At 47.2% G+C, this 20,378-nt stretch overlaps 14 non-coding genes and 3 pseudogenes across 14 annotated transcripts; 1 reads left to right on the top strand and 16 right to left on the bottom strand.

The window, feature by feature from the left end:
• Positions 1-415: 415 nt before the first annotated feature.
• Positions 416-578, bottom strand: LOC135025364 (U1 spliceosomal RNA). Its single transcript, XR_010222146.1, has one exon. It is a non-coding gene; the product is annotated as a U1 spliceosomal RNA (small nuclear RNA).
• Positions 579-730: 152 nt separating this feature from the next.
• Positions 731-894, bottom strand: LOC135025285 (U1 spliceosomal RNA). Its single transcript, XR_010222068.1, has one exon. It is a non-coding gene; the product is annotated as a U1 spliceosomal RNA (small nuclear RNA).
• Positions 895-1,568: 674 nt separating this feature from the next.
• Positions 1,569-1,731, bottom strand: LOC135025363 (U1 spliceosomal RNA). The gene has a single exon (XR_010222145.1). It is a non-coding gene; the product is annotated as a U1 spliceosomal RNA (small nuclear RNA).
• Positions 1,732-1,883: 152 nt separating this feature from the next.
• LOC135025293 (U1 spliceosomal RNA) lies at positions 1,884-2,047 on the bottom strand. Its single transcript, XR_010222076.1, has one exon. It is a non-coding gene; the product is annotated as a U1 spliceosomal RNA (small nuclear RNA).
• A 698-nt stretch (positions 2,048-2,745) lies between these two features.
• On the bottom strand, positions 2,746-2,882 carry LOC135025408 (U1 spliceosomal RNA; annotated as a pseudogene).
• Positions 2,883-3,034: 152 nt separating this feature from the next.
• On the bottom strand, positions 3,035-3,198 carry LOC135025284 (U1 spliceosomal RNA). The gene has a single exon (XR_010222067.1). It is a non-coding gene; the product is annotated as a U1 spliceosomal RNA (small nuclear RNA).
• A 674-nt stretch (positions 3,199-3,872) lies between these two features.
• On the bottom strand, positions 3,873-4,035 carry LOC135025374 (U1 spliceosomal RNA). Its single transcript, XR_010222155.1, has one exon. It is a non-coding gene; the product is annotated as a U1 spliceosomal RNA (small nuclear RNA).
• A 152-nt stretch (positions 4,036-4,187) lies between these two features.
• LOC135025474 (U1 spliceosomal RNA) lies at positions 4,188-4,351 on the bottom strand. The gene has a single exon (XR_010222223.1). It is a non-coding gene; the product is annotated as a U1 spliceosomal RNA (small nuclear RNA).
• A 674-nt stretch (positions 4,352-5,025) lies between these two features.
• On the bottom strand, positions 5,026-5,188 carry LOC135025349 (U1 spliceosomal RNA). Its single transcript, XR_010222131.1, has one exon. It is a non-coding gene; the product is annotated as a U1 spliceosomal RNA (small nuclear RNA).
• Positions 5,189-5,340: 152 nt separating this feature from the next.
• On the bottom strand, positions 5,341-5,504 carry LOC135025251 (U1 spliceosomal RNA). Its single transcript, XR_010222035.1, has one exon. It is a non-coding gene; the product is annotated as a U1 spliceosomal RNA (small nuclear RNA).
• A 698-nt stretch (positions 5,505-6,202) lies between these two features.
• Positions 6,203-6,338, bottom strand: LOC135025409 (U1 spliceosomal RNA; annotated as a pseudogene).
• A 152-nt stretch (positions 6,339-6,490) lies between these two features.
• Positions 6,491-6,654, bottom strand: LOC135025441 (U1 spliceosomal RNA). Its single transcript, XR_010222190.1, has one exon. It is a non-coding gene; the product is annotated as a U1 spliceosomal RNA (small nuclear RNA).
• A 3,240-nt stretch (positions 6,655-9,894) lies between these two features.
• On the bottom strand, positions 9,895-10,058 carry LOC135025231 (U1 spliceosomal RNA). Its single transcript, XR_010222016.1, has one exon. It is a non-coding gene; the product is annotated as a U1 spliceosomal RNA (small nuclear RNA).
• A 671-nt stretch (positions 10,059-10,729) lies between these two features.
• Positions 10,730-10,892, bottom strand: LOC135025412 (U1 spliceosomal RNA). Its single transcript, XR_010222175.1, has one exon. It is a non-coding gene; the product is annotated as a U1 spliceosomal RNA (small nuclear RNA).
• A 152-nt stretch (positions 10,893-11,044) lies between these two features.
• LOC135025473 (U1 spliceosomal RNA) lies at positions 11,045-11,208 on the bottom strand. Its single transcript, XR_010222222.1, has one exon. It is a non-coding gene; the product is annotated as a U1 spliceosomal RNA (small nuclear RNA).
• An 891-nt stretch (positions 11,209-12,099) lies between these two features.
• LOC135025342 (U1 spliceosomal RNA) lies at positions 12,100-12,262 on the top strand. Its single transcript, XR_010222124.1, has one exon. It is a non-coding gene; the product is annotated as a U1 spliceosomal RNA (small nuclear RNA).
• Positions 12,263-14,345: 2,083 nt separating this feature from the next.
• LOC135025425 (U1 spliceosomal RNA) lies at positions 14,346-14,524 on the bottom strand (annotated as a pseudogene).
• Between the last annotated feature and the right edge of the window lie 5,854 nt (positions 14,525-20,378).

Raw genomic sequence — 20,378 nt, 5'->3', positions numbered from 1 at the left:
CAAGCAGTGGGTCAAAGTTGGCTTCAACCCTCGTCTGCATATGAAAACAGAAAAGGGGCGTGCAGGGCTTGGTGGCCTTTTGCTGCGCTTGTCTGACCCCTAGTTTGCATTAAACACCTCCACCCTCCTTCGGTGTGGGGCTCATGTTGGCTATGCCCCAGCCCCTGAAGCATTCAAGCTGATTTCTTGCAGCAGCTTGGCACTGCAACAGCTCCAGAGCTGCTCTGTAAGGCAAGTAAAAGGGTGTGGGCCCTGCAGCACTACCTGTAGTTTGCATTGTGCATTGGAAGGCACAAAGTAAGCAGACGGGAGGAGAAGTCAGGATAGTGCACAAGGGTATAGAAGGGAGCGGCTGAAGAAAAGAGAAGTGGAAACAGACAGCAAACTAGGCTGGAGAGAGACCTGAGACAAAGAGATCTGAATTATACGAGAGCCGACCAGGGGAAACACAAATTATGCAGTCAAGTTTCCCACATTTGGGGAAATCGCAGGGGCAGCACACCCAGAGTGCAATGGGTGAGCCTTGCCCTGGGAGAAGCACCTTCATAATCATAGTATCTCACCTGGCAGGTAAGTAGGAGTTGGGCTAGAGCTGGGGAGGGTCGCTGCTCGGGCACCCCCCTGTAAAGTGAAGGAGATCCAACTGAGGCAGCACAAGGGAACTCTCGAAAGAAGAACAAGGCTAAAGGAAAATCTGAGACAAAGAAATCTGACTTTTACCAGAGCTGACCAGAGGAAAGCACAAACACAGTCTCCCACTACCACAAATAATGCAGTCAAGTTTCCCACATTTGGGGAAATCACAGGGGTCAGCATACCCAAAATGCAATGAATGAACCTCACCCTGGGAGAAAAATCTTCATGACCATGGTATCTCCTATGCAAAATAAGTATGATTTGGAATAGGGCTGGGGAGGGCCGCTGCTCATGCACATCTCTGTCAAGTAAAGGAGATTCAACTGAGGCAGCACAAGGGAACTCTCATCTTGGGACAACAACTGCAGGGAGAACATATATTTTCAGATGAACATGGGATGGCAGAAGGCTGCCTAATACTGAAGCACCCCCAAACAACAAACCAAATGCAACAACTAGTGCAAGCATTCCTGGGGGAAGGCCTGCCGCAGAGGGATTTGCATATGGTGATGTCATCCAAGCAGTGGGTCAAAGTTGGCTTCAACCCTCGTCTGCATATGAAAAGAGAAAAGGGGCGTGCAGGGCATGGTGGCCTTTTGCGGCGCTTGGCTGACCCCTAGTTTGCATTAAACACATCCACCCTCCTTTGGTGTGGGGCTCATGTTGGCTATGCCCCAGCCCCTGAAGCATTCAAGCTGATTTCTTGCAGCAGCTGGGCACTGTAACAGCTCCAGAGCTGCTCTGTAAGGCAAGTAAAAGGGTCTGGGCCCTGCAGCACTACCTGTAGATCGCATTGTGCGTTGGAAGGCACAAAGTAAGCAGACAGGAGGAGAAGTCAGGATAGTGCGCAAGGGCATAGAAGGGAGCGGCTCAAGAAAAGAGAAGTGGAAACAGACAGCAAACTAGGCTGGAGAGAGACCTGAGACAAAGAGATCTGAATTATACGAGAGCCGACCAGGGGAAACACAAATTATGCAGTCAAGTTTCCCACATTTGGGGAAATCGCAGGGGCAGCACACCCAGAGTGCAATGGGTGAGCCTTGCCCTGGGAGAAGCACCTTCATAATCATAGTATCTCACCTGGCAGGTAAGTAGGAGTTGGGCTAGAGCTGGGGAGGGTCGCTGTTCGGGCACCCCCCTGTCAAGTGAAAGAGATCCAACTGAGGTAGCACAAGGGAACTCTCGAAAGAAGAACAAGGCTAGAGGAAGATCTGAGACAAAGAAATCTGACTTTTTCCAGAGCTGACCAGAGGAAAGCACAAACACAGTCCCCCACTACCACAAATAATGCTGTCGAGTTTCCCACATTTGGGGAAATCACAGGGGTCAGCATACCCAGAATGCAATGAATGAACCTCACCTTGGGAGAACAATCTTCATGACCATGGTATCGCCTATGCAAAATAAGTATGATTTGGGATAGGGCTGGGGAGGGCCGCTGCTCAGGCACATCTCTGTCAAGTAAAGGAGATTCAACTGAGGCAGCACAAGGGAACTCTCATCTGGGGACAACAACTGCAGGGAGAACACATATTTTCTGATGAACATGTGAGGGCAGAAGGCTGCCTAATACTGAAGCACCCCCAAACAACAAACCAAATGCAACAACTAGTGCAAGCATTCCTGGGGGAAGGCCTGCAGCAGATGGATTTGCATATGGTGATGTCATCCAAGCAGTGGGTCAAAGTTGGCTTCAACCCTCGTCTGCATATGAAAAGAGAAAAGGGGCGTGCAGGGCATGGCGGCCTTTTGCAGCGCTTGGATGACCCCTAGTTCGCATTACACACCTCCACCCTCCTTCGGTGTGGGGCTCATGTTGGCTATGCCCCAGCCCCTGAAGCATTCAAGCTGATTTCTTGCAGCAGCTGGGCACTGTAACTGCTCCAGAGCTACTCTGTAAGGCAAGTAAAAGGGTGTGGACCCTGCAGCACTACCTGTAGTTCGCATTGTGCGTTGGAAGGCACGAAGTAAGCAGACGGGAGAAGTCAGGATAGTGCGCAAGGGCATAGAAGGGAGCGGCTCAAGAAAAGAGAAGTGGAAACAGACAGCAAACTAGGCTGGAGAGAGACCTGAGACAAAGAGATCTGAATTATACGAGAGCCGACGAGGGGAAACACAAATTATGCAGTCAAGTTTCCCACATTTTGGGGAAATCGCAGGAGCAGCACACCCAGAGTGCAATGGTTGAGCCTTGCCCTGGGAGAAGCACCTTCATGATCATAGTATCTCACCTGGCAGGTAAGTAGGAGTTGGGCTAGAGCTGGGGAGGGTCGCTGCTCGGGTTCCCCCCTGTGAAGTGAAGGAGATCCAACTGAGGCAGCACCAGGGAACTCTTGAAAGAAGAACAAGGCTAGAGGAAGATCTGAGACAAAGAAATCTGACTTTTACCAGAGCTGACCAGAGGAAAGCACAAACACAGTCTCCCACTACCACAAATAATGCAGTCAAGTTTCCCACATTTGGGGAAATCACAGGGGTCAGCATACCCAAAATGCAATGAATGAACCTCACCCTGGGAGAAAAATCTTCATGACCATGGTATCTCCTATGCAAAATAAGTATGATTTGGAATAGGGCTGGGGAGGGCCGCTGCTCATGCACATCTCTGTCAAGTAAAGGAGATTCAACTGAGGCAGCACAAGGGAACTCTCATCTTGGGACAACAACTGCAGGGAGAACATATATTTTCAGATGAACATGGGAGGGCAGAAGACTGCCTAATACTGAAGCACCCCCAAACAACAAACCAAATGCAACAACTAGTGCAAGCATTCCTGGGGGAAGGCCTGCCGCAGATGGATTTGCATATGGTGATGTCATCCAAGCAGTGGGTCAAAGTTGGCTTCAACCCTCGTCTGCATATGAAAAGAGAAAAGGGGCGTGCAGGGCATGGTGGCCTTTTGCGGCACTTGGCTGACCCCTAGTTTGCATTAAACACCTCCACCCTCCTTTGGTGTGGGGCTCATGTTGGCTATGCCCCAGCCCCTGAAGCATTCAAGCTGATTTCTTGCAGCAGCTGGGCACTGTAACAGCTCCAGAGCTGCTCTGTAAGGCAAGTAAAAGGGTGTGGGCCCTGCAGCACTACCTGTAGTTCGCATTGTGCGTTGGAAGGCACAAAGTAAGCAGACAGGAGGAGAAGTCAGGATAGTGCGCAAGGGCATAGAAGGGAGCGGCTCAAGAAAAGAGAAGTGGAAACAGACAGCAAACTAGGCTGGAGAGAGACCTGAGACAAAGAGATCTGAATTATACGAGAGCCGACCAGGGGAAACACAAATTATACAGTCAAGTTTCCCACATTTGGGGAAATCGCAGGAGCAGCACACCCAGAGTGCAATGGGTTAGCCTTGCCCTGGGAGAAGCACCTTCATGATCATAGTATCTCACCTGGCAGGTAAGTAGGAGTTGGGCTAGAGCTGGGGAGGGTCGCTGCTCGGGTACCCCCCTGTAAAGTGAAGGAGATCCAACTAAGGCAGCACAAGGGAACTCTCGAAAGAAGAACAAGGCTAGAGGAAAATCTGAGACAAAGAAATCTGACTTTTACCAGAGCTGACCAGAGGAAAGCACAAACACAGTCCCCCACTACCACAAATAATGCAGCTGAGTTTCCCACATTTGGGGAAATCACAGGGGTCAGCATACCCAAAATGCAATGAATGAACCTCACCCTGGGAGAAAAATCTTCATGACCATGGTATCTCCTATGCAAAATAAGTATGATTTGGAATAGGGCTGGGGAGGGCCGCTGCTCATGCACATCTCTGTCAAGTAAAGGAGATTTAACTGAGGCAGCACAAGGGAACTCTCATCTGGGGACAACAACTGCAGGGAGAACACATATTTTCAGATGAACATGGGAGGGCAGAAGGCTGCCTAATACTGAAGCACCCCCAAACAACAAACCAAATGCAACAACTAGTGCAAGCATTCCTGGGGGAAGTTCTGCAGAAGACGGATTTGCATACGGTGATGTCATCCAAGCAGTGGGTCAAAGTTGGCTTCAACCCTCATCTGCATATGAAAAGAGAAAAGGGGCGTGCAGGGCATGGCGGCCTTTTGCGGTGCTTGGATGACCCCTAGTTCGCATTAAACACCTCCACCCTCCTTTGGTGTGGGGCTCATGTTGGCCATGCCCCATCCCCTGAAGCATTCAAGCTGATTTCTTGCAGCAGCTGGGCACTGTAACAGCTCCAGAGCTGCTCTGTAAGGCAAGTAAAAGGGTGTGGGCCCTGCAGCACTACCTGTAGTTTGCATTGTGCATTGGAAGGCACAAAGTAAGCAGACGGGAGGAGAAGTCAGGATAGTGCACAAGGGTATAGAAGGGAGCGGCTGAAGAAAAGAGAAGTGGAAACAGACAGCAAACTAGGCTGGAGAGAGACCTGAGACAAAGAGATCTGAATTATACGAGAGCCGACCAAGGGAAACACAAATTATGCAGTCAAGTTTCCCACATTTGGGGAAATCGCAGGGGCAGCACACCCAGAGTGCAATGGGTGAGCCTTGCCCTGGGAGAAGCACCTTCATGATCATAGTATCTCACCTGGCAGGTAAGTAGGAGTTGGGCTAGAGCTGGGGAGGGTCGCTGTTCGGGCACCCCCCTGTCAAGTGAAAGAGATCCAACTGAGGCAGCACAAGGGAACTCTCGAAAGAAGAACAAGGCTAGAGGAAGATCTGAGACAAAGAAATCTGACTTTTTCCAGAGCTGGCCAGAGGAAAGCACAAACACAGTCCCCCACTACCACAAATAATGCAGTCGAGTTTCCCACATTTGGGGAAATCACAGGGGTCAGCATACCCAGAATGCAATGAATGAACCTCACCCTGGGAGAACAATCTTCATGACCATGGTATCGCCTATGCAAAATAAGTATGATTTGGGATAGGGCTGGGGAGGGCCGCTTCTCAGGCACATCTCTGTCAAGTAAAGGAGATTCAACTGAGGCAGCACAAGGGAACTCTCATCTGGGGACAACAACTGCAGGGAGAACACATATTTTCAGATGAACATGTGAGGGCAGAAGGCTGCCTAATACTGAAGCACCCCCAAACAACAAACCAAATGCAACAACTAGTGCAAGCATTCCTGGGGGAAGGCCTGCAGCAGATGGATTTGCATATGGTGATGTCATCCAAGCAGTGGGTCAAAGTTGGCTTCAACCCTCGTCTGCATATGAAAAGAGAAAAGGGGCGTGCAGGGCATGGCGGCCTTTTGCAGCGCTTGGATGACCCCTAGTTTGCATTACACACCTCCTCCCTCCTTCGGTGTGGGGCTCATGTTGGCTATGCCCCAGCCCCTGAAGCATTCAAGCTGATTTCTTGCAGCAGCTGGGCACTGTAACTGCTCCAGAGCTACTCTGTAAGGCAAGTAAAAGGGTGTGGGCCCTGCAGCACTACCTGTAGTTCGCATTGTGCATTGGAAGGCACGAAGTAAGCAGACGGGAGAAGTCAGGATAGTGCGCAAGGGCATAGAAGGGAGCGGCTCAAGAAAAGAGAAGTGGAAACAGACAGCAAACTAGGCTGGAGAGAGACCTGAGACAAAGAGATCTGAATTATACGAGAGCCGACGAGGGGAAACACAAATTATGCAGTCAAGTTTCCCACATTTGGGGAAATCGCAAGAGCAGCACACCCAGAGTGCAATGGTTGAGCCTTGCCCTGGGAGAAGCACCTTCATGATCATAGTATCTCACCTGGCAGGTAAGTAGGAGTTGGGCTAGAGCTGGGGAGGGTCGCTGCTCGGGTTCCCCCCTGTGAAGTGAAGGAGATCCAACTGAAGCAGCACCAGGGAACTCTCGAAAGAAGAACAAGGCTAGAGGAAGATCTGAGACAAAGAAATCTGACTTTTACCAGAGCTGACCAGAGGAAAGCACAAACACAGTCCCCCACTACCACAAATAATGCAGTCGAGTTTCCCACATTTGGGAAAATCACAGGGGTCAGCATACCCAGAATGCAATGAATGAACCTCACCCTGGGAGAACAATCTTCATGACCATGGTATCTCCTATGCAAAATAAGTATGATTTGGGATAGGGCTGGTGAGGGCCGCTGCTCAGGCACATCTCTGTCAAGTAAAGGAGATTCAACTGAGGCAGCACAAGGGAACTCTCATCTTGGGACAACAACTGCAGGGAGACCACATCTTTTCAGATGAACATGGGAGGGCGGAAGGCAGCCTAATACTGAAGCACCATCAAATATCAAACCATGGCCCTCATTCCGAGTTGATCGCTCGCAAGGCGATTTTAGCAGAGTTACACACGCTAAGCCGCCGCCTACTGGGAGTGAATCTTAGCTTCTTAAAATTGCGACCGATGTATTCGCAATATTGCGATTACAAACTACTTAGCAGTTTCAGAGTAGCTTCAGACTTACTCGGCATCTGCGATCAGTTCAGTGCTTGTCGTTCCTGGTTTGACGTCACAAACACTCCCAGAGTTCGCCCAGACACTCCCCCGTTTCTCCGGCCACTCCTGCGTTTTTTCCGGAAACTGTAGCGTTTTTTCCCACACGCCCATAAAACGGCCTGTTTCCGCCCAGTAACACCCATTTCCTGTCAATCACATTACGATCGCCGGAGCGAAGAAAAAGCCGTGAGTAAAAATACTTTCTTCATTGTAAAATTACTTGGCGCAGTCGCAGTGCGAATATTGCGCATGCGTACTAAGCAGAATTTCACTGCGATGCGATGAAATTTACAGAGCGAACGACTCGGAATGAGGGCCCATATGCAACAACTAGTACAAGCACTCCTGGGGGAAGGTCTGCAGCAGACGGATTTGCATACGGTGATGTAAATCCAAGCAGTGGGCCAAAGTTGACTGGAACCCTCATCTGCATATGAAAAGAGAAAAGGGGCATGCAGGGCATGGCGGCCTTTTGCAGTGCTTGGATGACCCCTAGTTCGCATTAAACACCTCCACCCTCCTTTGGTGTGGGGCTCATGTTGGCCATGCCCCATCCCCTGATGCATTCAAGCTGATTTCTTGCAGCAGCTGGGCACTGTAACAGCTCCAGAGCTGTTCTGTAAGGCAAGTAAAAGGGTGTGGGCCCTGCAGCACCACCTCTTGTTCGCATTGTGCGTTGGAAGGCACAAATTAAGCAGACGGGAGGAGAAGTCAGGATAGTGCGCAAGGGCATTCTTTTCTCTTAGTCCGGGGGCAAGGCTTCAAAATGGGGTCTGCAACGGAGGAGACACAGGGGGCGTGGTCACAGCAGCTTTTCTCTACAGTCTGCACCAGCAGGAGCCTACACCATTTTTTATGATCACGCTGAACTGCAGTGCGACTGCAATTACAGCATGGTCAAGAAGGGAGGCGTCATGCTGGGTGGCCATGCCCTGTCACTGTGCAGGAGCCAGCACCGCTCACACACTAGTCCCCGGGTGCAGCCCCCAACCCCCGGGACACCCGGAGCAACAAAATGTAGATTCAGGCCACCAGGCCACGCCCCTACCTATGAAACCATGCCTCCTTTTTACCATTGCGCTGTTTATCTGCGCGCACTGCATTACAATCTCCCTCGCCACCTCTCTGGGTGTCACCAGTGATAGTGACACCTCTGCCATGCTTGTAGCAGCTGGTCCTAAGATCTACGCCTCAAGCCCTGAGTGTTTGCCCTTGTGACTTGTTGATCATCATAGCGAAGCAGATGCTTACAGAAAACTGCAGGGGCTTAGATTGAAAATAAAAACAATTGATGGGTATAAGGTAGAGAGGAGCGGGTTCGGTTCTCCGAGAACCGAATTCCCCACGAACTCCACGTGGTTTACATTGGTCCGAGGCAGGCTCGGTTGTTCCTGCCTGACTCGGAAAACCTGAACAAGGGAAAATGTCATCATCCCGCTGTCAGATTCTCGTGAGATTCGGATTCCATATAAAGAGCTGCGCGTTGCTGCCATTTTTACTCGTGCATTGAAGAGAGAGCGGAGAGGACGTGGCTATGTTCTCTCAGTGGAAATCTCAATATCAGTGCTCAGTATCAGTGGTTACTTATTGCTGCTCAGTAATACTAGTAGTGTGTCTCTCCTGCTCAGTGTCAGTTCTCAGTAGTATCCTCATCAGTGCTCAGTATCACTGCTCATTGTCTTGTGCTGCATTGTGGTGCTCAGCATACTACAGTACATTACTAATAGTCCAGTGCTGCATCTTGCTGCTCAGTGTCAGTTCTAGTATCCTCATCAGTGCTCACTATCACTGCTCATTGCATTGTGGTGTTCTGTATACTACAGTAACATAGTAATATAGTATATATAGAGGAGCGGGTTCGGTTCTCCGAGAACCGAATTCCCGACGAACTCCACGTGGTTTACATTGGTCCGAGGCAGGCTCGGTTGTTCCCGCCTGACTCGGAAAACCTGAACAAGGGAAAATGTCATCATCCCGCTGTCGGATTCTCGCGAGATTCGGATTCCATATAAAGAGCTGCGCGTTGCCGCCATTTTTACTCGTGCATTGAAGAGAGAGCGGAGAGGACGTGGCTATGTTCTCTCAGTGGAAATCTCAATATCAGTGCTCAGTATCAGTGGTTACTTATTGCTGCTCAGTAATACTAGTAGTGTGTCTCTCCTGCTCAGTGTCAGTTCTCAGTAGTATCCTCATCAGTGCTCAGTATCACTGCTCATTGTCTTGTGCTGCATTGTGGTGCTCAGCATACTACAGTACATTACTAATAGTCCAGTGCTGCATCTTGCTGCTCAGTGTCAGTTCTAGTATCCTCATCAGTGCTCACTATCACTGCTCATTACATTGTGGTGTTCTGTATACTACAGTAACATAGTAATATAGTAACATATGGTAACATAGTTTTTGAGGTTGAATAGAGGCAAATTGCCCATCGTGTTCAACCTGTTTTAAGTTGTGATGATTCTACATACTTGCTGAATAATGTTTTATGACTAGTTAGCTACTATAACTCATGTTACCCCCGGATTAACCATGTTGATATTTTAAGTATTATAACCTTGGATAGCTTTTTCATTCAGAAATGTATCCATTCCTTTTTTAAATCCAATTACAGAGTCCGCCATTACCACCTTCCCTGGCAGGGAATTCCACATCCTGATTGCCCTAACAGTGAAGATCATAGTATCTCACCTGGCAGGTAAGTAGGAGTTGGGCTAGAGCTGTGGAGGATTGCTGCTCGGGCACCCCCTGTCAAGTGAAGGAGATCCAACTGAGGCAGCACAAGGGAACTCTCGAAAGAAGAACAAGGCTAGAGGAAGATCTGAGACAAAGAAATCTGACTTTTACCAGAGCTGACCAGAGGAAAGCACAAACACAGTCCCCCACTACCACAAATAATGCAGTCGAGTTTCCCACATTTGGGGAAATCACAGGGGTCAGCATACCCAGAGTGCAATGAATGAACCTCACCCTGGGAGAACAATCTTCATGACCATGGTATCTCCTATGCAAAATAAGTATGATTTGGGATAGGGCTGGGGAGGGCCGCTGCTCAGGCACATCTCTGTCAAGTAAAGGAGATTCAACTGCGGCAGCACAAGGGAACTCTCATCTGGGGACAACAACTGCAGGGAGAACACATATTTTCAGATGAACATGGGAGGGCAGAAGGCTGCCTAATACTGAAGCACCCCCAAACAACAAACCAAATGCAACTACTAGTGCAAGCATTCCTGGGGGAAGGCCTGCAGCAGATGGATTTGCATATGGTGATGTCATCCAAGCAGTGGGTCAAAGTTGGATTCAACCCTCGTCTGCATATGAAAATAAAAAAGGGGTGTGCAGGGCATGGCTGCCTTTTGCGGCGCTTGGATGACCCCTAGTTCGCATTAAACACCTCCACCCTCCTTCGGTGTGGGGCTCATGTTGGCTATGCCCCAGCCCCTGAAGCATTCAAGCTGATTTCTTGCAGCAGCTGGGCACTGTAACAGCTCCAGAGCTGCTCTGTAAAGCAAGTAAAAGGGTGTGGGCCCTGCAGCACTACCTGTAGTTTGCATTGTGCATTGGAAGGCACAAAGTAAGCAGACGGGAGAAGTAAGGATAGTGCGCAAGGCCATAGAATGGAGCGGCTTAAGAAAAGAGAAGTGGAAACAGACAGCAAACTAGGCTGGAGAGAGACCTGAGACAAAGAGATCTGAATTATACGAGAGCCGACCAGGGGAAACACAAATTATGCAGTCAAGTTTCCCACATTTGGGGAAATCGCAGGGGCAGCAAATCCAGAGTGCAATGGGTGAGCCTTGCCCTGGGAGAAGCACCTTCATGATTATAGTATCTCACCTGGCAGGTAAGTAGAAGTTGGGCTAGAGCTGGGGAGGGTCGCTGCTCGGGCACCCCCCTGTCAAGTGAAGGAGATCCAACTGAGGCAGCACAAGGGAACTCTCGAAAGAAGAACAAGGCTAGAGGAAGAACTGAAACAAAGAAATCTGACTTTTACCAGAGCTGACCAGAGGAAAGCACAAACACAGTCCCCCACTACCACAAATAATGCAGTTGAGTTTCCCACATTTGGGGAAATCACAGGGGTCAGCATACCCAGAATGCAATGAATGAACCTCACCCTGGGAGAACAATCTTCAAGACCATGGTCTCTCCTATGCAAAATAAGTATGATTTGGGATAGGGCTGGGGAGGGCCGCTGCTCAGGCACATCTCTGTCAAGTAAAGGAGATTCAACTGAGGCAGCACAAGGGAACTCTCATCTGGGGACAACAACTGCAGGGAGAACACATATTTTCAGATGAACATGGGAGGGCAGAAGGCTGCCTAATACTGAAGCACCCCCAAACAACAAACCAAATGCTACAACTTTGCAAAAGCATATACTGAAAAAGGCTAATAAGCATTCATCTAGAACGTTTCCTAGAAACATTTTAAAAAGTCAATAATGTGGAGAGTTTTTGTAAGATGTTTCTTCCATCAACCAATGAAGAAACACATTGGTACTTTCCCATGATGAGTGAGTGCTTCAGGATCTCTTGCACATACATGTGCAGCAGAGTACTGTAATGGAAGCATGCTGGGTCCATAACCCAGAGGTAGGCAGATTGAAACTATCCTCTGCTATATGCATTTTTTTTGTTAATTAAAGTAATCCAAAACTGGGATTGACATTTTTGCTCTTTTATTTTTACTTAAAGTACAATAACTTTTACCATTTTAATTTGTTTTAATAGTATATTGACAGTATTGTTTTCTTTCAAAAATTCACTTAATTTTCTTTTCTGTGTGCTAATTAGATATCACCTTGTTTTCACATTAAATAGACTACCACATGAGAAAGCAGCAAGGATGCAGTGGCGTTAATGTTTCCTGGTGGTAGTGGGGGACTGTGTTTGTGCTTTCCTCTGGTCAGCTCTGGTAAAAGTCAGATTTCTTTGTCTCAGATCTTCCTCTAGCCTTGTTCTTCTTTCGAGAGTTCCCTTGTGCTGCCTCAGTTGGATCTCCTTCACTTGACAGGGGCGTACCCGAGCAGCGACCCTCCCCAGCACTAGCCCAACTCCTACTTACCTGCCAGGTGAGATACTATGATCATGAAGGTGCTTCTCCCAGGGCAAGGCTCACCCATTGCACTCTGGGTGTGCTGCTCCTGCGATTTCCCCAAATGTGGGAAACTTGACTGCATAATTTGTGTTTCCCCTGGTCGGCTCTCGTATAATTCAGATCTCTTTGTCTCAGGTCTCTCTCCAGCCTAGTTTGCTGTCTGTTTCCACTTCTCTTTTCTTAAACCGCTCCCTTCTATGCCCTTGCGCACCTTAATTAAATCTAACTCTGATTACGTCAGAGAAGGCCAGGTACCCTACACCATAAGAGGGGGTTTGAAATTTTGACTTGTCTACTTAAAGATCACCAAAATCTGATCACAAGGTCAATTACATCACTGGGTGGGAACCTTTTGGTTAATAGCCCATGTAAGTGCAAGAGATCCTGAAGCACTCACTCATCATGGGAAAGTACCAATGTGTTTCTTACAAAAATTCTCCAGATTATTGACTTTTTAAAGTTTTTCTAGGAAACGTTCTAGATGAATGCTTATTAGCCTTTGTCAGTATGTACTTTCGCAAAGTGTCGCTATGGCGCAATCAGTTAGTGTGTATGGCTATTAACCTAAAGGTTGGTGATTCAATCCCACCCAGGGACGTAATTGACCTTGTTATCAGATTTTGGTGATCTTTAAGTAGACAAGTCAAAATTTCAAACCCCCTCTTATGGTGTAGGGTACCCGGCCTTCTCTGATGTAATCAGAGTTAGATTTTATTAAGTGATTTTATAAAAAACAGCTAGGAAGCACAATTTAGCAGTGGGTTGCAGAGAAAAAAAATTATGCTGGCAGAAAAGTCCAATTGAGTGATTAAACAGCTCTTCATTTTCTGATTTTATGTTTATGCTAACAAATTTGCTCTCTGAAAAGTGTCCACAAAGCCAAGTCTCTGATTAACACCTTTAGTAGGAATGGTTTTTCACCTATTACTGAATTAAACTTGCTTCATTGGAAAGGCAGCAAGATGCATCCTCATTTCAATGTCTACTGAAATAATACAGGTTGACACCAGGAAACATAAACGTCACTGCATCCTTGCTGCTTCCTCAAGGGGAAGTCTGTTTAATGTGAAAACAAGGTGATATCTAATCAGCACACAGGTAAGGAATTAAGAAAATCTTTCTTTATGGGTGAAGATGTTTCTCACAAAATTGTTGCACCAAGGCATCATTGAAATTAAAGCTGGAAAGATGATTTTAATATATCACTTGTATATTTTGTACTGCTCTTCTGGTGACAATGTAGTTTGTTTTTGTCAATTACCATTTTAATAATAGGGTAAAGAAAATTAAGTGGATTTTTGAAAGAAAACAATACTGTCAATATACTATTAAAACAAATTAAAATGGTAAAAGTTATTGTACTTTAAGTAAAAATAAAAGAGCAAAAATATCAATCCCAGTTTTGGATTACTTTAATTAACAAAAAACAATGCATATAGCAGAGGATAGTTTCAATCTGCCTACCTCTGGGTTATGGACCCAGCATGCTTCCATTACAGTACTCTGCTGCACATGTAAGTGCAAGAGATCCTGAAGCACTCACTCATCATGGGAAAGTACCAATGTGTTTCTTCATTGGTTGATGGAAGAAACATCTTACAAAAACTCTCCAGATTATTGACTTTTTAAAGTTTTTCTAGGAAACGTTCTAGATGAATGCTTATTAGCCTTTGTCAGTATGTACTTTCGCAAAGTGTCTCTGAGGCACAAACAGTTAGCGTGTTCAGTTGTTAACCAAAAGGTTGGTGGTTCAATCCCACCTAGGGACGTAATTGACCTTGTTATCAGATTTTGGTGATCTTTAAGTAGACAAGTAAAAATTTCAAACCACCTCTTATGGTGTAGGGTACCTGGCCTTCTCTGATGTAATCAGAGTTAGATTTGATTAAGTGATTTTATAAAAAAAACAGCCACAAAGCACAATTTAGCAGTGGGTTGCAGAGAAAAAGAAATATGCTGGCAGAAAAATCCAATTGAGTGATTAAACAGCTCTTCATTTTCTGGCTTTATTTTTATGCTAACAAATTTGTGCTCTGAAAAGTGTCCACAAAGCCAAGTATCTGATTATCACCTTTGTAGGGATGGTTTTTCACCTATTATTAAATTAAACTTGCTTCATTGGAAAGGCAGCAAGTGATGTCATCCAAGCAGTGGGTCAAGGTTGGCTTCAAACCTCGTCTGCTTATGAAAAGAGAAAAGGGGTATGCAGGGCATGGCGGCCTTTTGCGGTGCTTGGATGACCCCTAGTTCGCATTAAATAATGCAGTCGAGTTTCCCACATTTGGGGAAATCACAGGGGTCAGCATACCCAGAATGCAATGAATGAACCGCACCCTGGGAGAACAGTCTTCATGACCATGGTATCTCCTATGCAAAATAAGTATGATTTGGGATAGGGCTGGGGAGGGCCGCTGCTCAGGCACATCTCTGTCAAGTAAAGGAGATTCAACTGAGGCAGCACAAGGGAACTCTCATCTGGGGACAACAACTGCAGGGAGAACACATATTTTCAGATGAACATGGGAGGGCAGAAGGCTGCCTAATACTGAAGCACCCCCAAACAACAAACCAAATGCAACAACTAGTGCAAGCATTCCTGGGGGAAGGCCTGCAGCAGATGGATTTGCATATGGCGATGTCATCCAAGCAGTGGGTCAAAGTTGGCTTCAACCCTCGTCTGCATATGAAAAGAGAAAAGGGGCGTGCAGGGCATGGCGGCCTTTTGCGGCACTTGGATGACCCCTAGTTCGCATTAAACACCTCCACCCTCCGTCGGTGTGGGGCTCATGTTGGCTATGCCCCAGCCCCTGAAGGATTCAAGCTGATTTCTTGCAGCAGCTGGGCACTGTAACAGCTCCAGAGCTGCTCTGTAATGCAAGTAAAAGGGTGTGGGCCCTGCAGCACTACCTGTAGTTCGCATTGTGCGAGACCCCTAGTTCGCATTAAACACCCCCACCCTCCTTCGGTGTGGGGCTCATGTTGGCCATGCCCCAGCCCCTGAAGCATTCACGCTGATTTCTTGCAGCAGCTGGGCACTGTAACAGCTCAAGAGCTGCTCTGTAAGGCAAGTAAAAGGGTGTGGGCCCTGCAGCACTACCTGTAGTTTGCATTGTGCATTGGAAGGCACAAAGTAAGCAGACGGGAGGAGAAGTCAGGATAGTGCACAAGGGTATAGACGGGAGGGGCTCAAGAAAAAAGAAGTGGAAACAGACAGCAAACTAGGCTTCCAATGCACAATGCAAACTACAGGTAGTGCTGCAGGGCCCACACCCTTTTACTTGCCTTACAGAGCAGCTCTGGAGCTGTTTAATCACTCAATTGGATTTTTCTGCCAGCATAATTTTTCTCTTACGTCCTAGAGGATGCTGGGGACTCCGTAAGGACCATGGGGGATAGACGGGCTCCGCAGGAGACATGGGCACTTTAAGAAAGACTTTAGATCTGGGTGTGCACTGGCTCCTCCCTCTATGCCCCTCCTCCAGACCTCAGTTTACTACTGTGCCCAGAGGAGACTGGGTGCTTTTCAGGGAGCTCTCCTGAGTTTCCTGACAGAAAGTATATTTGTTAGATTTTTTTATTTTCAGGGAGCCTGCTGGCAACAGACTCCCTGCATCGAGGGGCGGAGGGGAGAGATGCACACCTACTTCTGTGAGTTGATAGGCTCTGCTTCTTAGGCTACTGTACAGCATTAGCTCCAGAGGGATCGGTACGCAGGTCTCACCCTCGCCGTCCGTCCCAGAGCCGCGCCGCCGTCCCCCTCGCAGAGCCGGAAGATAGAAGCCGGGTGAGTATGAGAAGAAAAGAAGACTTCAGAGGCGGCGGAAGACTTCATGATCTTCACTGAGGTAACGCACAGCAGTAAAGCTGTGCTCCATTGCTCCCATACACCTCACACACGGCAGTCAGTGTAAGGGTGAAGGGCGCAGGGGGGACGCCCTGGGCAGCAATATAGACCTCTCTTTGGCAAAATAAATATATATGCAGCTAGGCACTGTATATATATATAAGAGCCCCCGCCATTTTTTTACTATATTTGAGCGGGACAGAAGCCCGTCGCTGAGGGGGTGGGGCTTCTCCCTCAGCACTCACCAGCGCCATTTTCTCCACAGCACCGCTGAGGGGAAGCTCCATGGACTCTCCCCTGCTTATACCACGGTAGAAAGAGGGTCTTAAAGAAGAGAGGGCACATAATTAGGCGCATATATATATGGAAATACAGCGCTACTGGGTAAACATAAAATGATTGTGTTTTTTTCCTGGGTCATATAGCGCTGGGGTGTGTGCTGGCATACTTTCTCTCTCTGTCTCTCCAAAGGGCCTTGTTGGGGAACTGTCCTCAGATAAGAGGATTCCCTGAGTGTATGGTGTGTCGGTACACGTGTGTCGACATGTCTGAGGTAGAAGGCTCTCCTAGAGAGGAGCAGGAGCAAATTAATGTGGTGTCTCCATCGACAACGCCGACACCTGACTGGATGGATATGTGGAATGTTTTAAGTGCTAATGTAAACTTATTACACAAGAGATTAGACAAAGCTGAAGCTAGGGAACAGTCAGGGAGTCAACCCATGCCTGTCCCTATGTCGCAGGGACCTTCGGGGTCTCAAAAGCGCCCACTATCCCAAATAGTTGACACAGATACCGACACGGATTCTGACTCCAGTGTCGACTACGATGATGCAAAGTTACAACCAAAATTGGCTAAATGTATTCGATATATGATTATTGCAATAAAAGATGTTTTGCACATCACAGAGTCCCCTGTCCCTGACACGAGGGTACACATGTATAAGGGAAAGAAACCTGAGATAACCTTTCCCCCCTCACATGAGTTGAACGAATTATGTGAAAAAGCTTGGGAATCTCCAGACAAAAAGCTGCAGATTCCCAAAAGGATTCTTATGGCGTATCCTTTCCCGCCAATGGACAGGATACGGTGGGAATCCTCCCCTAGGGTGGATAAAGCATTGACACGCTTATCCAAAAAGGTAGCGCTGCCATCCCAGGATACGGCTACCATCAGGGACCCTGCTGACCGCAAGCAGGAGGTTACCCTAAAGTCCATTTACACACATTCTGGTACCTTACTCAGACCGGCAATTGCGTCGGCCGAGGTTGTAGCGCGGTGGCAGCATGGACAGATACCTTATCAGCAGAGATTGAGACCCTAGATAAGGATGCTATGTTATTGACCATAGGGCATATAAAAGATGCTGTCCTATATATGAGAGATGCTCAAAGTGACATTAGTCTACTGGGTTCTAGAATAAACGCTATGTCGATTTCTGCTAGACGAGTCCTATGGACCCGGCAATGGACAGGTGATGCCGACTCAAAAAGGCATATGGAGGTTTTACCTTACAGGGGTGAGGAATTGTTTGGGGAAGGTCTCTCGGACCTTGTCTCCACAGCTACAGCTGGTAAATCAAATTTTTTGCCTTATATTCCCTCACAGCCTAAGAAAGCACCACATTATCAAATGCAGTCCTTTCGATCACAGAGAAACAAGAAAGTACGAGGTGCGTCCTTTCTTGCCAGAGGTAAGGGCAGAGGGAAGAAGCTGCACAACACAGCTAGTTCCCAGGAACAGAAGTCCTCCCCGGCCTCTACAAAATCCACCGCATGACGCTGGGGCTCCGCTAAAGGAGTCCGCCCAGTTGGGGGCACGTCTTCGAGTTTTCAGCCACATCTGGGTTCATTCGCAGGTGGATCCCTAGGCAATAGAAATTGTTTCTCAGGGTTACAAGCTGAAATTCGAAGAGGTGCCTCCTCGCCGGTTTTTCAAATCGGCCCTACCATCTTCTCCCCAGGAAAGGGAGATAGTGTTAAATGCAATTCACAAATTGTATCTTCAACAGGTGGTGGTCAAGGTTCCCCTGCTTCAACAAGGAAAGGGAAATTATTCGACCCTGTTTGTAGTCCCAAAACCGGACGGTTTGGTCAGACCCATATTAAATTTAAAATCCCTGAACCTATACTTGAAAAGGTTCAAGTTCAAGATGGAATCGCTAAGAGCGGTCATCGCCAGCCTAGAAGGGGGGGATTTTATGATATCTCTGGACATAAAGGATGCATACCTTCATGTACTCATTTATCCACCTCATCAGGCGTACCTAAGATTTGCGGTACAGTATTGTCATTACCAATTTCAGACGTTGCCGTTTGGTCTCTCCAGAATTTTCTCCGAGAATTTTCACCAAGGTAATGACAGAAATTATGGTGCTCCTGCGAAAGCAAGGTGTCACAATTATCCCGTACTTGAACGATCTCCTCATAAAAGCGAGATCAAGAGAGCAGTTGCTGAACAGCGTATAACTTTCATTGAAGGTGTTACAGCAAAACGGCTGGATTCTCAATATCCCGAAGTCGCAGTTGGTTCCTACGACTCGTCTGACTTTGCTTGGGCATTATTCTGGATACGGACCAGAAAAGGGTTTATCTTCCGATAGAAAAGGCCCAGGAACTCATGACTCTGGTCAGGAACCTATTGAAACCAAAACAGGTGTCAGTGCATCACTGCACTCGAGTCCTGGGAATGATGGTGGCATCATACGAGGCCATTCCCTTCGGCAGGTTCCATGCGAGGATCTTGCAATGGGACCTACTGGACAAGTGGTCCGGGTCACATCTACAGATTCATCAGTTGATCACCCTGTCCCCCAGGGCCAGGGTATCTCTCCTGTGGTGGCTGCAGAGTGCTCACCTTCTAGAGGGCCGCAGGTTCGGCATTCAGGACTGGATCCTGGTGACCACGAACGCGAGCCTCCGAGGTTGGGGAGCAGCCACACAGGGAAGAAATTTCCAAGGTCTTTGGTCAAGTCAGGAGACTTGTCTTCACATCAACATCCTGGAGCTAAGGGCCATATACAACGCCCTATGTCAAGCGGAGACCTTACTTCGTGACCAACCAGTTCTGATCCAGTCAGACAACGTCACCGCAGTAGTTCATGTAAACCGCCAAGGCGGCACAAGGAGCAGAGTGGCGATGGCGGAAGCCACCAGAATTCTTCGCTGGGTAGAGAATCATGTAAGCGCACTGTCAGCAGTGTTCATTCCGGGAGTGGACAACTGGGAAGCAGACTTCCTCAGCAGACACGACCTACATCCAGGAGAGTGGGGACTCCATCAGGAAGTCTTCGCACAGATTGCAAGTCGGTGGGGACTGTTCCAGATAGACATGATGGCGTCCCGCCTCAACAAAAAGCTACAGAGGTATTGCACCAGGTCAAGAGACCCTCAGGCAGTAGCTGTTTAAACAGCTCTTCATTTTCTGATTTTATGTTTATGCTAACAAATTTGCTCTCTGAAAAGTGTCCACAAAGCCAAGTCTCTGATTAACACCTTTGTAGGAATGGTTTTTCACCTATTACTGAATTAAACTTGCTTCATTGGAAAGGCAGCAAGATGCATCCTCATTTCAATGTCTACTGAAATAATACAGGTTGACACCAGGAAACATTAACGCCACTGCATCCTTGCTGCTTTCGCATGTGGAAGTCTGTTTAATGTGAAAACAAGGTGATATCTAATTAGCACACAGGTAAGGAATTAAGAAAATCTTTATTTAAGGGTGAAGGTGTTTCTCACAAAATCGTTGCCCCAATGCATCATTGAAATTCAAGCTGGAAAGATGATTTTAATATATCACTTGTACATTTTGTATTGCTCTTCTGGTGACAATGTAGTTTGTTTTTGTCAATTACCATTTTAATAATAGGGTAAAGAAAATTAAGTGGATTTTTGAAAGAAAACAATACTGTCAATATACTATTAAAACAAATTAAAATGGTAAAAGTTATTGTACTTTAAGTAAAAATAAAAGAGCAAAAATATCAATCCCAGTTTTGGATTACTTTAATTAACAAAAAAAAATGCATATAGCAGAGGATAGTTTCAATCTGCCTACCTCTGGGTTATGGGCCCAGCATGTTTCCATTGCAGTACTCTGCTGCACATGTAAGTGCAAGAGATCCTGAAGCACTCACTCATCATGGGAAAGTACCAATGTGTTTCTTCGTTGGTTGATGGAAGAAACATCTTACAAAAACTCTCCAGATTATTGACTTTTTAAAGTTTTTCTAGGAAACGTTCTAGATGAATGCTTATTAGCCTTTGTCAGTATGTATGTTTGTAAAGTGTCTCTGTGGCGCAATCGGTTAGTGTGTTTGGTTATTAATCAAAGGGTTGGTGGTTCAATCCCACCCAGCGATGTAATTGACCTTGTTATCAGATTTTGGTGAT

The sequence above is a fragment of the Pseudophryne corroboree genome, unplaced genomic scaffold (genome assembly GCF_028390025.1).
Source record: "Pseudophryne corroboree isolate aPseCor3 unplaced genomic scaffold, aPseCor3.hap2 scaffold_415, whole genome shotgun sequence".
In the NCBI taxonomy this organism is placed as follows: domain Eukaryota; kingdom Metazoa; phylum Chordata; class Amphibia; order Anura; family Myobatrachidae; genus Pseudophryne; species Pseudophryne corroboree.
Note: the sequence above shows the minus strand (reverse complement) of the source record. Positions and strands in the feature narration are given on the sequence as shown.